The following is a 14,913-nucleotide window of genomic DNA, read 5'->3' on the forward strand; positions in this document are numbered from 1 at the left end:
ATAATGCTCCATATACAATGGACCCACTGACGTATACACACACACACACACACACACACACACACACACACATCTATATAGAGATGTCTAGATCTCATGTACGACATGTATGTATATAACATGAGTATTTATTATACATAATATGCATGTTCTATAATATATGCCTATAGATCATGTTCATTATATACAAAATAATATGTTTGTAAATGTATATATATGATTATAAATACACATATGTATGTATGATACTGAGTTCCACCTACCCTAATATATATTTTTTAAAGATTTTATTTATTTATTCATGAGAGATACAGAGAGAGAGAGGCAGAGACACAGGCAGAGAGAGAAGCAGGCTCCATGCAGGGAGCCCGATGTGGGTCTTGATCCTGAGCCTCCAGGATCACGCCCCAGACCAAAGGCAGTGCTAAACCGCTGAGCCACTGGGGCTGCCCTACACTAATAATGTTTTAAAGTTTACTTCAGTTTAGGCTTATTTTTCATTTTGTTTTGTTTCTTCTTTCTCTTTCTCTTGCTCCGTTAATACCAGTAACTTCAGATTTGAGAGTGTCAGAGTCCTAAAGTGATAGGATATTTAAATCTAATCATGTTAAAAAGATTCTAAGGGATCCATAGAACTTATTTTTGCATGACATGTAGAACTTAGTTTTTACATAATACTTTTACCATAATATTTTAAATAAGAGTGGGTTTGGTTATTTGATCAAACTCAGTTAAGCCAACTCATTGTTGCATCAGAAATGAAAACATATTTACAGATTCACTGCAGTCCCTGGTCTCAGGGATGAGAATCCGAATCACTCATTCACCGTCTGCTGGGCCTGCTTGCATAGCGTAAACGTACGTGGAATGCACGGTTGGCCACCGGAACTGAGTGTGTGGAATATTCACACATATGCTTCTTAAATTGACAGCCTTATGCATTCCTTGCAGTTTACATAAAAAATATGTATGCTCCCTGTCAGGAGTGTTACTGTTCTGTCTTTGTTTTTGCTTTTGCTTTATTTTGTTGTTTTTTGTGTTTACGTAGGCAGTTCATCTTAAAGTATGGAAGAAAAGTTCTCATTTTATGGGAGGCTTGTATTTGAATGATTTGGAAGTAACCATTACCTTCGTGAAATGCATCAGATTAAATTCAGCCTTCTCATTGATTAGATTGTCGGCAGTTTTCCTTATTTACTGTAGCTTTTCTAAGAATGGGTTAAGGTGCATCATCAACCTACAGAAGTGCTATTTAAACTGGAAAGGCTAATCGTGAGCTTAGGGTCTGCACGGTTAAGTTGCTTTATTTTTCTGAAATGCACACATGGCACGTTGAGCTGTGTTCTTCCCTAGAAACCTTGAAGCAAAGAGCTCTGATCCTTGAGGCTGGCGGTCACCCCAACCACATCCTGTTGTGGCAAGTCAGGAGGTCAGGTGTCTCAAAGGAGAACTTGGGCTTTCAAGTGTGATACCGTGTCACATCATGAGCATTATTTAATAATGACTGAGGTGTGAGCAATCAGGTGAATGGCTCAGATCTTTTATCAAGAGCCGTAGAAGACATTTTGTTGTGAAAAGATTTGAAGTCGCACAGAGTGGATCCATGAGATGTTCCTCTCATCTGTCTTATATGAGATTATAACATTTAGACTCAATTTTGAGGACAAAGGGTTTTTAAAAGCCAGCGTTTTATCTAAAATATTTTTTAAAGAAAAGAAATATAAAATAAAATAAAGTAAATAATAAAATATTTTTAAAGGCAAGTAAAATGAGGAAAAATCCCTTCAATGATATATGCTCTATTTACCTAATTTGTATTGTTTTGTAGGGAATATATTTGCCGGTCTGAATTTCACATTCAACTATCATTCAACATTGATGCCATCGTAAAAAGAAATGAATATTTACAGGTTAAGAAAAGAAGTTTGCATCTGAGAAATTCACTTCATCCTTTTTTCTCCTTTTTCTTCCCCAACTGCTAATAAAAGTTGAGATAAATTTTTAGAATATAGATTTTTTTCCCTGTTGCTTGTTACCATCTTTCATAGCCACGGTATTTCAAACTATTTTTGAGATTTTTATTACACCTATGGGGGATATGAAAGAAAAAATAACTTAATGAAATTGTGTCTGTTTCTTTTCTGAAAACTTCAACAGGTTGCTCGTCAAAGGGATGGTTAGTTGTAATAACATTTTACTATGGTACATTATTAGCAGATGATGGTGTGAGGTGTTCATTTCTGTCACAGTCAGGGAAACCATTTCCTTGCTGTGCTCTCAATTTAACTTAAATCTTATGATTTCGTGTTTTTAACAAACACCTACTTAATTTTTGGCACTCCTCCCTCCCACTGACAGCCCGATGCCTGGTGGCTGTGATTGTTAATGCATACAGTGATGGCCAGAGGAACATATTAAGTACAAACCTTAACTTGAGGATGGCTAAAATCACTTAGAGTTTAGCAACATTTCCTCATACGTTTAAAAATATTAATAAAAATAAATAATATCACAGAGCCAAATGCTTTTTTTTTTTTTTAATCACAAAACACATGTTCCTTGAATTGCTTTTCGGTGTACACACAAAAATCAGTCCTTTGGGGAAGACGTAGATTTTGAGTTTAGTAATAATGAAAGAGGAATTGAAACATAGAGTGATCTACAGATCCCCCTGAATCCTGCGAGGTCTTTAAATATTTCTTTTAGGTACATATCTGGGTGCGTCGGTAGCAAACACACATTCTGCGCAGATGTGCCTTTTGGAACACGCGGTTGTCATGATGGAGGAAAGGCGACAGATGCTGATTCTGAGGAGCACGGCACCACTGCATCTCATGTGGGGACATCCGTGCAGGTGGCCAAGTCAGCCCCTGCATCAGTCCCATTGTTTATATTTCCCTCCACCCAATGGCTTATGACAAGTTCACTCACATCCATCCAGCACCCCATCCCTGTCCCAATCTTCCATATGTCCAGGTCAGCTTTGCAGCTCCGTATGGAATACCGTGTAAGACAATGTGCTGTGCCCACATAAAGCTTGCGTCTACACTGAGAGAATGGGTTGGCAACCTAGCTGGGCTCTAGCTTTTGCTTCCCTTTCTGAATCCTCCCTGTGCCTCTGGGAGTTCCTTATGGCAGGCCGAGACCAACATCCACCATCGCTTACTCATAAGGCTGACAAGGCTCGGGCTTCTGTCCCTTAATCTCACTTAGTGCCTGTTCTGAGTGCATGTGATTTCCCCTTGTGTCAGCATCAGCCTCCATGCTGCCAGAGAAGTTTCCAGTGGACACAGCTGGGTAGCTGCACCCAGAGCATAGCCATACCCTCAGAATAACTATGCCTGCAGCGTTTCCCCCTTCCCCTCCTCCGTGGTGCATCCTCTCTACATGGGGCTTCACCTGAAAACCAGTATTTGCAGCTATGCCTTCACAAGCATTCACCTGACTCCCTGCCTGGAATTGAGCCCATATGCTAACGTCTCCTTGTACACCTAATTTAGCCAAACATCCTGTGCTCATCTTTAAGCTGATGACCCTAAAGAGAGAGCGTATCCTCACTGTAATGCACGAGAGCCAACTCTACAGAGCTTGAAAATTCAAAGTTTAAAGGGCTTATGTCTGGCATTTCCATAAAGGACACCTATTTAGTCCTACACAGATAATTGTCGATAAATCAAGGCTTGAAAGTCCTTTGAAACACATGGGAAGCAATTTTATTTCAAAGGATCCTTTTAAGATAAAAATGACCAAACTAGAGAATGTCCACCCAGAATACACACACACACACACACACACACACATCTTATTAATGTAACATAAACATGTATTATTAGATTAAACAATAAATAGTTATTTGGTAATAATGAACAGAAGTTAACCTCTAAAGTCACAGAGGTTCAAAATACGTGCCTATGAGTAGCGTCTGCATTGTTAACATCAGGAAAGCACACAGCGTAATAATGTGATTTGATGTACAGAGTTTTCCACCATCGGTTTACAGAATGATTTCGCACATGATTCTTCCAAGACGTCCTTTGAGAGCATGGTGGGAGGGCAGGATCACTGCTCCTCATTAACGAGGGGTTGGCCAAAGCCCAAAGAAGCCAGTCATGTCTGGGGCTCCCGTGTTCCCTCCAGGAATGTGTCCCCACTTTACTGCACTCACGAGGCTGTGGTTCTGTGTCTAGCGCCGCGTGTGACTCCCCCACATGTCTACACGCCTGCTCAGCGCTGCTGGAGTGCCACCCCGGACGCCCTAGTAAAATGATGTGAACGCAGGGGGCCATCCCCAGGCCTGGCAGGCCATCCCAGTTAGCTGCGGATGATTTGCAATGTCCACACTACAGACCTTGCAAACCTTGCAGACCTTGCTCTACCCCAGAGAGGAAGAAGTCAGGTCGCTGAAGAGAATCACACTTGCAAACGTAGGGACAAGATCCAGGGTCATATTTGGGAGCTGGCTGTGGTGGAACTCACCCAGTTGTCTTAGTCACCTCTTCCTCCATATTGGCCGTTAACCTCTTACCTAATCAATCTGCACCATCAGTGTGTTGGCTGAAATGCTGAGGAGACCAGTCCAGGTTTCCAGTCAAAATGTGCATTCGAATGACTCTGGGCAGCCACCTCCTGGAGAAGATGGAGGAATGTCCCTAGTGACAGGACGGAGCAAGATACAGTCCAGGACCCTCGGCTTTGGGTTCAGACCCCAATTCCAATATTGGCCTCCTGCAAAGAATATGCATGTCTCACTCTCTTTGTATATAAATTGCATCTTACTTCAGCATGTTTCTGTGAAGATGACACATGCGCGAAATGTAAATAAAATTTTCACAGCATCTACTCCATAAATACTAGATACAAATCCCCATCGCAGATTCGGGGAAGTTAGCTGATACCCCCAACTTGCTTTTTTACAAGAAAAAAACGAAATATATGATTTATTTCTTTTATTTTCTTTAATACTTTCCCACCTTATTAAGGTTAACAGGGTCCTTATATATGTACATACTGGCCGTGGGATGCCTGGGTGGCTCAGTGGTGGAGCGTCTGTGATCCCGGAGTGATCCCACATCGGGCTCCCTGCATGGAGCCTGCTTCTCCCTCTGCCTTTGTCTCTCTCGCTCTCTCCGTGTCTCTCATGAATAAATAAATAACCTCTTTAAAAAATAAACATTTGCCGTAAGTTTTTCAGTGACATTTAAACTGAATTATCTTTCCATAAGTAAGCTTCTTTAGGCACATTGGTTTGCATTTTATAGAAAACACTTATCTTTAGGTCACAAATAGCAAAGGTGTATAATTTGGAAATGTTACAGACACGATTCCAAATCTCAGCTAAACTCTTTCCCAAATTGCACCCACTCAGTTAGTCTTTAATGAAAATAGAGAACAAAAACAGTTGCTTAAACGTAGCACTGCGTGAGATTCTGATCACTAAGAAGTCCCTTAAAGAGCAGTAAGCCGTGATTGCTGCAAAGCTCAGAACACCAGCAAGGCTCAATTGCAAAGTAGTTAACAGAAGGCCACAAATTCTGTTTTCCTAAGAGGAGCTGAGAGCTACGGATGTCATTTCGTCATGCACGAGAATGGCACTGCTTCTCGTGAGTGTGGCACAGAAACTCCACGTCACCTCTCTCTCTCTCTCATTTTGTATAAGCTTCTAGGAGCAGAGCATGGCCTACCCTCCAGCAGCACAGGCGTCCACTAAGCCATACTGGCCTCCTTTCTTCCTCCATCTCTTAGCAGCCGCCTTGACCAACCTGCAGCCATTAGCTCCCAATTGGTGTCCCAGGGACAGCCGTCCACCCAGTTGTTAAATTTCTCCAAAGAGGCTTATCCAACCTTGATCTTTTTCTTCCTGGGTAGTTTTGTGCAAACCAATCAAAATCCATGGCTTTAAAATCAGCCACCAACTGACTTGAGAATGCTCCGTGAGACTCCAGAGCATCAATTTCATTCATTGTTAATACTGCCTTTTCCAGAACGTTTGGAGTAGCATATGTTGAGGTCCAAGTAAAAGTTGATCTTTTGGATTCTGGGAAACATACACAAAATCTCACACATATGCTTTTGGATTATAATGGGTAGCCAGAGCCTTTTCTTTTCCTATAATCAGCATTGCAGATCTACCATCAGTCATGAAAGAATTTGCAGCTGTCCGTGTGCCACGGGTCTTGATGGATGCAGGTTTCAGTTTGACCATCTGCTCCAGAGATGAAGGACAAATGCCATTATCGTTGTGAACTGTATCTGTTTCTGGTATTTTGAAGGATACAGCATCAGACAGGAGTCCTGTGGCCACGCTGTAAGCACAGCACGCACTCATCCTGGTCCGGTTGGGAATCGGCTAAGGCAGTGGCCAGCCCATCTGCAGAAGGGCCCATTTTCTCACTGGTGAAGAACTTGGTCACTGTAGGGAACTCCCACAATGGAAATTCAATCTGAAGTTAGAGATTAAAGACACTTGCTGACCTGGAGTCTTGGCCTCATTGAGATCAAGAACCATTTTCCTCATTTTCCTTGAATGACAATACAGACATCAGACTGTCATGACCACGCCACACTGCCCAGAAGCTATCAAGCCAACACCTGTGGTCTTGGCTGGGTGAACAGAGATGAAACCGCGGTGACAGCGTGAGCAGGAGTCTTTGTCAGGGAAGCCAGCTCCACATGCAGCCTCTCTAGCGACATGGCTAGTTTCACTTCCTATATATCTGGACCAAAGATGATACAATCGATGACTTCCTTTGGGACGTGCGTCTGAGGCTACAAACCTGAAAGTGCTGCTGTAGCCAAACCATATGGCATCAGGTCCTTCTTCCTTGTGCCTGCCTGCAAAAATGGAACGTGAACATCATCCACCATCACGATACTCCTTGTGTTGGGGTTGGCTAAGGTTTTCTTTGATTTGGTCTGGACAGCTAGGGCAGCTCTTCCTTGGAAGAACAGCTCAGAGCTCTTACAGAAAATCTGAGTGCCCAGTTTCTCTCATTTTTTTAATGTGCTGGGACTAAACCAAAATTTATTTCTTAAGCTGAAAAAAAATAGGGGAATGCTAAGGTCTGAATCTGTTTCATACACAGACTATGTCCAGAAGCACTGAAATATGCTCCTTTGGAATCTGAGTCTCTGTAAGGACCTAACATTGTAGAATATTTAGCAATCAGTGCTTATCTTTGGTTGATCAGTTCAACGGTTGGGAGTGATAGTCATACTGTTCATGATACCCTCTATTCTTTAACTACTCTTACTTTGTCTTTTTATTATTAATATTATTCGTGAGAGTCGCAGAGACACAGGCAGAGGGAGAAGCAGGCTCCCTAGGGGGAGCCTGATGCATAACTTGATCCCAGGACCCTGGGATCACCACCTGAGCCAAAGGCAGACAATCACTGGCTGGCTGGCTCCAAAAGGGAGCCATCCAGGCACCCCTTTTTTGTTTTTTTTAATGTAATAATAAGGTGACAAAATAAAATAGATGTGTTTTCATGCGGATAGAATAACCCCAACATAAGCTTAAAGCTCATTTATGTAAAAATCCTACCCTTGGCCTCTGCGTTCATACGTCCATACTTATGTGCACATACACAGACATATACACACGCTCATCAAAAGTTGATGGTCATTGGTTTATTCGTATGTTTTTTCACTTATGTAGCTATGAGGAAACAGTTGGTATTAGCAATGAAGACTTTCATTAATGTAATTTTTTGGAATTTTACAATTTTTTACTTCTTGATAATTAGCATTTTCCAGTCTTTTGATATTCTTTTTTTTTTTTTTTTTGCTTCTGGAGTTCTAGGTAACAAATATGCTTTCTTTTTATTTGTTTGATACATATATCTGATTTCTGTGCTGCATGAAAAATGCCAACTGAGGGGTTTTTTCCTTCCGTGAAGAATTTTCACAGCGTTCTGAAGGAAATACAGAAAATACAAGATAAGCTACTGCATGAAATAAAATTCATAAAAAGCCTTTCCTGAGTGGTTCTCCAAGAAGCATCCCCTGCAACTTTCTGCAGAGTGTTAAGTTTATCTCTTTGATTCAGTGGTACAAGCCAGCCTCCACTTTCATCCTGCAGATGTAGGGTAGTTTACTTTTCAAGTAGGTCATAAAACACCCTGTTTATAAAGCACTTAGCTACACTGCACAATGCAAAGAATAACATGTTCAAACACACAGAGAAGCCTTTCCTAAGGAATTTGAGATTTAAAAGCATCACAATACAATGAATCATTCTCAGAAATCTGCCTTGCAGGATTCATCGTTGAACTTAAAGAACAATTTCAAGGGCCGGCACTCCAAAATTTGCCAAAATAGGCAGACTTCTCCCCTCCCGTCCTATTGTGTTTGATAGCAGAGCTGAATACAGCACTGGCTTTTGCGATTCTGTGTCAAGGTTATAGAAAGCCAATTATTAACACCCATTGCTCAGTTAATGTGTTAACATAGATTCGCCAACCATCCATCAGTGAAGTATTTGGACGTTGATTTTACACAAGTAAACAGCAAGGGGGCTGGGCATGATTTGGAGTAAGAGCTCCTCAAAGGTTTCTCAACGTTGCGAGCATTGACATTGGGGCTGGATATTGCTTTCTTGGGGGTCGTCCTGTGCTCTCCAAGGTATCAAGCAGCATCTTTCACTTGAACTTTTCTATGCATGTAGCCTAGCATCTCTTGTCTACCTTGTGGTTACCAAGACGTCTCCAGATATTGCCAGTGATCCACTGGGGAAGAGAATTGCCCTTGCTGAGAAGCAATGTAATTCTCACTTTCAGGATTTTTAAATTACTATGTTAAACCACTCGTGGTGAGTCTGTTGTGCAGCCAAGTTGGAGAACCAGTGGCCTATTCCTTTTGTGATTCAAGTCCTGGTCTCCAAGTCAGGAGCATCACGTGGAAATTCATTAGAAAAGCATATTCTGGGTGTACCTGGGTGGCTCCGTGGTTGAGCACCTGCCTTCTACTCAGGCCTTGATCCTGAAGTTCTGGGATAGAGTCCCACGTCAGGCTCCCTGCAGGGAGCCTGCTTCTCCCTCCTCCTGTGTCTCTGCCTCTCTCTACGTGTCTCTCATGAATAAATAAATAAAATCTTAGAAAGAAGAAAGTAAGAAGATAAGGAAGGAAGGAAGGAAGGAAGGAAGGAAGGAAGGAAGGAAGGAAGGAAAGAAGGAAGGAAGGAAAAGAAAGAAAGAAAAAGAAAGAAAAAGAAAGAAAGAAAAAAAGAAAGAAAGAAAGAGAGAAAGAAAGAAAGAAAGAGAAAGAAAGAAAGAAAGAAGAAAAGAAAAAGAGAAAGAAAGAAAGAAAGAAGAAAGAAAGAGAAAGAAAGAAAGAAAGAAAGAAAGAAAGAAAGAAAGAAAGAAAGAAAGAAAGAAAGAAAAAGAAAGAAAAGCAGCTTCTCAGATGTACAGAATCAGAATCTGCATTTTACCCAGATCTCCAGGTCATCTCAGTGCAGGTCAGGTCTTCAACAAAACTTCCTCTCTTCTCTGAGGAGTCTCCTCAACTCCCAGGTCCTGCTGAACTGGCAATCCCTGCTCGCTGGTACAATGGTTGTGTCAGCAATTCATGGGGAAGTTAGTGGCTGGAGGGTGGAATTGGATCAGAATCCATGGCTAGATGGAGGGTAACTCGAATATTCTCTAGAGAGTTTGTGTCCTTAAAAGATTCAAGAGATTGTGTTGGTTCTTGTTGGAAGACTACACGGAGAGGTGGTAGGAAAGGACAAGTGAAAGTGAATAAAATGGCAGGAGCCCCTCCTGCTGGTCTTCCTCCTCTTTAGCCCTTCTTTTCTTCTTCGCCCTGTTTTATAGATTTACCTTTGCCTCCAGCTGTGGTTGAAAATTGTACCAATGGTTTTTGAGTTAGCCTGAGATGGCTTTGCTCCCTGCAACCAGTCACACTCGGACAAAAAAAAAATGACACTTGGTTTTACTTTCATACATTTAGAGACTGGGGATATATAATAAAATACACTGTCCCAGTAAGTTTATTTTATTTTTTAATTTATTTTTAAAGATTTTATTTATTTATTCATGAGAGGCACAGAGAGAAAGAGAGAGACACAGAGAGAGAGACAGAGACACAGGCAGAGGGAGAAGCAGGCTCCCATGCAGGGAGCCCAACGTGGGACTCGATTCCGGGGCCCCAGGATCACACCCTGGGCTGAAGGCAGGCGCTAAAACCCCTGAGCCACCCAGGGATCCCTCCGAGTAAGTTTATAATGAGAGTTTTGGTATCACACATTGTTGGTTCAAAGTTTCTGATTGTCCATTTCATAAAGACATTTAAAGTAGAATATAAATGAATGTCTACTTTACTCTTTAATAATGCTTTAAATAAATAAACATTCCAAAGAATGAAAAGGGGAATTAAAATAACCCCATATTAGTGGGTAAAGGAGTGAAAAATGTTTTGTAAACTGATAGAACTAACACACAGCATTAAAATGATAATTCCTATGTTTATAGAACAACATTCAAAATATTTGTCAATTAAATGACAAAGACAAAACCCAAATTTTATTCATGGCAAGATCGCAGCTGTAAAATGTGTGCCTGCATACGAAGGAAATGTGAATGAAATACAAAGAATAAGCCTTATTGTTTTAAAAAAATGAGATTGTGGCAGCCCAGGTGCTTCAGCGGTTTAGCGCTGCCTTCAGCGCAGGGCGTGATCCTGGAGACCCGGGATCGAGTCCCACGTCGGGCTCCCTGCATGGAGCCTGCTTCTCCCTCTGCCTGGGTCTCTCTCTCTCTCTCTGTGTATATCATGAATAAATAAATAAGATCTTTAAAAGAAAATGAGATTGTGCACATTCCTAGATTTTTGTTTTTATAAAATGAGACAGCGGATGAAAATGTGCATGTGTTCCTAACATCCAGGAGACCATAAATACAGTGTAATTTTACATAAGGCTTAGGTGGCACAAATTTAGGTGTTTTCTTCATTTAAATAGTTTTCAATCCACTGTAAAGAGATATACAATGTACCAGTTTCACGTATGCCCCAGGTGCAAGATATATGAAACAATTACTTTGTCTATAGAATCAGATGTGTTTAGGGTCCATGTTTAAGCTGTTCTTTATTTAAGTTTTCATTGGCAGAGGTGTGGATGTGAATAACTTGCTTGTGTCTGCCTTCAGAGCCTTGCTGCAGTTAATGTGACTTTTTGAACTATGCAGATTCTCTAAACCTCCACATCCTGATGCATGAAATAGGTATGCCTGTAACAGGATGGACGCCAAGGTTTTGTTAAAATTAAACGGTACGTTTACACACAAGGCTTAGCGCAGTGCCTGGTAAATTATTATCCCTTAAGGGATACCAGTTGTCATTCCTATTGCCTTCAATTTATGTCACCAGCAAATTCATGACTGAGAATGTAATTATATGGTCAGTGCCTCTCTCTTTTTTTTTTTTTTTTTTTTAAGATTTTATTTATTTATTTGACAGAGAGACAGAGAGAGAGAGAAAAAGAGAGAGAGAACAGCAGGGGACACGGGAGAGGGAGAAGCAGGCTCCACGCTGAGCAGGGAGCCAGATGCTGGGCTGGATCCCAAGATCCCAGGATCATGACCTGAGCCACAGGCAGTCGCCTAACCGAGTGAGCCACCCCGGCGCCCCCAATGCTTCCTTTTTACAGATTCTCAGCTTCAGTGTTTTATTATGGTAATGAGCATTAATATTTGACTTTAATTTACTAATATGTTAAGAGTCAAGGCATACTTAATAATCTTTGATTTAGAAAAATGATTTAATGAAAGTAATGGAAAAATATCCATGGATACTTCTATTACTGTTTAAAATTTTGGCCTGATGGGACGCACACAAAGGCAAAATTCTTCATTAAGAAGTCCTAATTGAGGGCTCCTGGGTGGCTCGTTGAGCGTCTGCCTTTGGCTCAGGTCCTGATCCTGGGGTCCTAGGATCGAGTCCCGCATCGGGCTCCCTGCGTGGAGTCTGCTTCTCCCTCTGCCTGTGTCTCATGAATAAATAAATAAGATCTTTTTAAAAAGAAGGCCTAATTGGAAAGTACATAACCCAGTTTTCATTAATTTAAACTGCAAGTTTTTTTTTCAAATATATTTTTTTTTGTTTACTGTTATTACATTGAGATGACCTAACCTGTTGGAATTAAAGTTTTACCGAACCCAATCCTTCACAATTTTGGTATGCTATTTTTTGTGTTACTGGAAAGATAAGGGTACCACGCTGGTGCTCAGTATGTACTTTCTGTTATAAAGCATTCAGGTTCCTTTAAACTCAGGATTTCTCTCCATAACTTAACCCACATCTCGTGGAGGCTCCATCTCAGCACATGTGGGTCACCCTGAAGGATATTGGGGCAGGCGGAACTGATGAAAATATGGTAGTGTTCGTGCTCCCGCTGTGTTGTGAATAACAGTCTTTCCTTCTTCTCTGACCCGGGATCTCTCATCTTCTACCAACATTAATGAAACTTGCAGGTAGCCTGTTGACTTGCACGTAGGTAATAATCTCAGATACTTGAGTTCTTGATGTGTGCAGGTGTCAGCATCTTTAAAGTCTCAGAATGAGATGGTTGTATGGCACTCAGGAATAAACATTCTCAGTATTTAAAAGTTCCACTTGGTCCCAATAGTGTCTAGGTTCTCTTTGCAAATATTTCCTTTTTTTTAATTAATTTTTTTAAGGATTTGATTTATCTGTCCATGAGAGACTCTGACAGAGAGAGAGGCCAAGACAAAGGCAGAGGGAGAAGCAGGCTCCCTGTGGGGAATCTGATGCAGAACTCAATCCCAGGACCCCAGGATCATGATCTGAGCCAAAGGCAGATGCTCAACCACTGAGCCACCCAGGTGGCCCTGCAAATAATTTCAAATCCACTCAGTTCATGTTTTTTTATACTATATGCATTATTAAGGTATTATTTTAAGGATTTTATTTTTAACTAATCTTTACAGCCAGCATGGGGCTTGAACTCACAACCCTGAGATCAGGAGTCATATGCTCTACTGACTGAGCCAGGCAGGTGCCCAAATATGACTTCATTTTTTAATTCTAATCATCCATGATCAGCTCTTTACTTTGATTTAAAAAAAAAATCTTTGTATGTGTGTGGGGAGGTACAAATCAATTTTTATATTTGGTTTTTGCAAAGCCTAGAGTTTTTTTTTTTTTAATTTTCTTCTCAATACTAATTAAAACCAAGTTCTTCATCTTGGTGATGTAGAGAAGACATTAGAGTTTGAAGCCGATGGCCAAGAAAGAATTCTTGAGATGTCTTTGTTGTAGGTAGTAAGGAAATATATTTTCTTCTACCTCTGTTTCCCATATCATTGGCAGTTGCCTATTACCCCAAAGGAGGGGTATATTTACAAAGTGCCAGTGCTTCCGTAGAACTATAACAAAATCTCGTAGTAAATCTCCTTATGTAATTTGTAGTGTGTATCCAAATTTGGAAAGCGGTGGCCTAAATTTGCAAAATGAGATGCCTTGCCATGCCTGACTTCTGTGCTTCTCAATCTTTTAGACACGTACAGATCACCTGGCAATCTTCTTGGTTTCAGAATGTCATTTGGTCAGTCTGGTGTGGGGCCTGGTGGCAATCTGCGTTTACACCTGCTCCCCATTGAATCTTTGAGAAGGAACATCATAGAGATAATTCCTGTCAAAGATAGCTAAAGCAAAACTTAACAATCAAATAGTTCACCTATGGAGATGTAGAACATGCTCTTAAAATGACTTTTTTTGATATCAGCAATGAATGAAAACCAAGGTCTAGGACAAAGAGAAAAATGTCTACGCCAGGAAGTCAGCAAACCATCGCTCTCAATCCAACGCACTGATCTTGATACCTAAATCAGTGTCTGCTACAGAAGAAAGCCTACAGAATTGGGAAGCTGAAACCAGCTGAAGGCCCCCTGCCTTGCCCTGGCATTTTTGTACCTGAAAGGGGCCATTACTCTGGGAAATGGTCTCTTTCTGTGGCATGATCTTCATTAGGACCACGTTGTCACTTAATTCATATTTTGTGAACACCCGGTCCTGGAGAGACAAACATTGAGGTGCATTGTACTGTGACACTCTTACTGTGTGGGCCATTACAGGTGGTCTCAATGTGGTTTTAAAAGCAGAGTAACTGAAACACAGGAACAGTATGAGGTCTACAAATATTTTCTCTCTTCGTATTTTTTTCCTCATAAATAGCGAGTCAAGTTACAAAAGCAGTGAAAGCCACAAATGACATGTTGTAGCTCGAATCCCATATATACTCATAGAGGACACAGAGATGGACCTACAGATATAACCTCAGGTATGGATATGGCTGAAACACAGGATATGAATAATAAACTAAGTGTACTAACGCGGAGACATGCGTACCTGTCTCTTCATTGATGGGGTGTGACTAAGTCTTGGAATATGGCAGAGAATGTGTTGTTCAAGATGGATAGACTTGCTGTAAGATGTTAGTGTCAGACTACATTCAGAAGGCCTTAAATTTCTATAAACTGTGAACTTGACATAGAAAGTGCAATATAACTCTTTAGGATTGAAACAATGGGGCAGCTGTGTAACCTGATGTGATAGGAGCTTGTGCCAACGATCAATGTCCAGTGAGTTCATATGGAAAATCTTCTCTTCTCTTCTCTTCTCTCCTCTCCTCTCCTCTCCTCTCCTCTCTCTTCCTCTCTCTCTCTCTCTCTCTCTCTCTTCTCTTCTCTTCTCTCTCTTCTCTTCTCTTCTCTTCTCTTCTCTTCTCTTCTCTTCTCTCTCTTCTCTTCTCTTCTCTTCTCTTCTTTCTCCCCATCACCTCACCTCATCTCCCCTCCTCTCTTCTTTTCTTCTTTCATTTCTACACCCAACATGGGGCTCAAACTCATGACTCTGAGATCCAGAGTTTTATGCTCTTTGGACTGAGCCATGCAGGTG

The 14,913-nt window shown here is 41.1% G+C and overlaps 1 pseudogene; it reads right to left on the reverse strand.

Annotated features, from left to right (window-relative positions):
• Positions 1 to 5,056: 5,056 nt before the first annotated feature.
• On the reverse strand, positions 5,057 to 14,085 carry LOC121483101 (annotated as a pseudogene).
• Positions 14,086 to 14,913: the final 828 nt, after the last annotated feature.

This window comes from Vulpes lagopus, chromosome X (assembly GCF_018345385.1).
Source record: "Vulpes lagopus strain Blue_001 chromosome X, ASM1834538v1, whole genome shotgun sequence".
NCBI lineage: Eukaryota > Metazoa > Chordata > Mammalia > Carnivora > Canidae > Vulpes > Vulpes lagopus.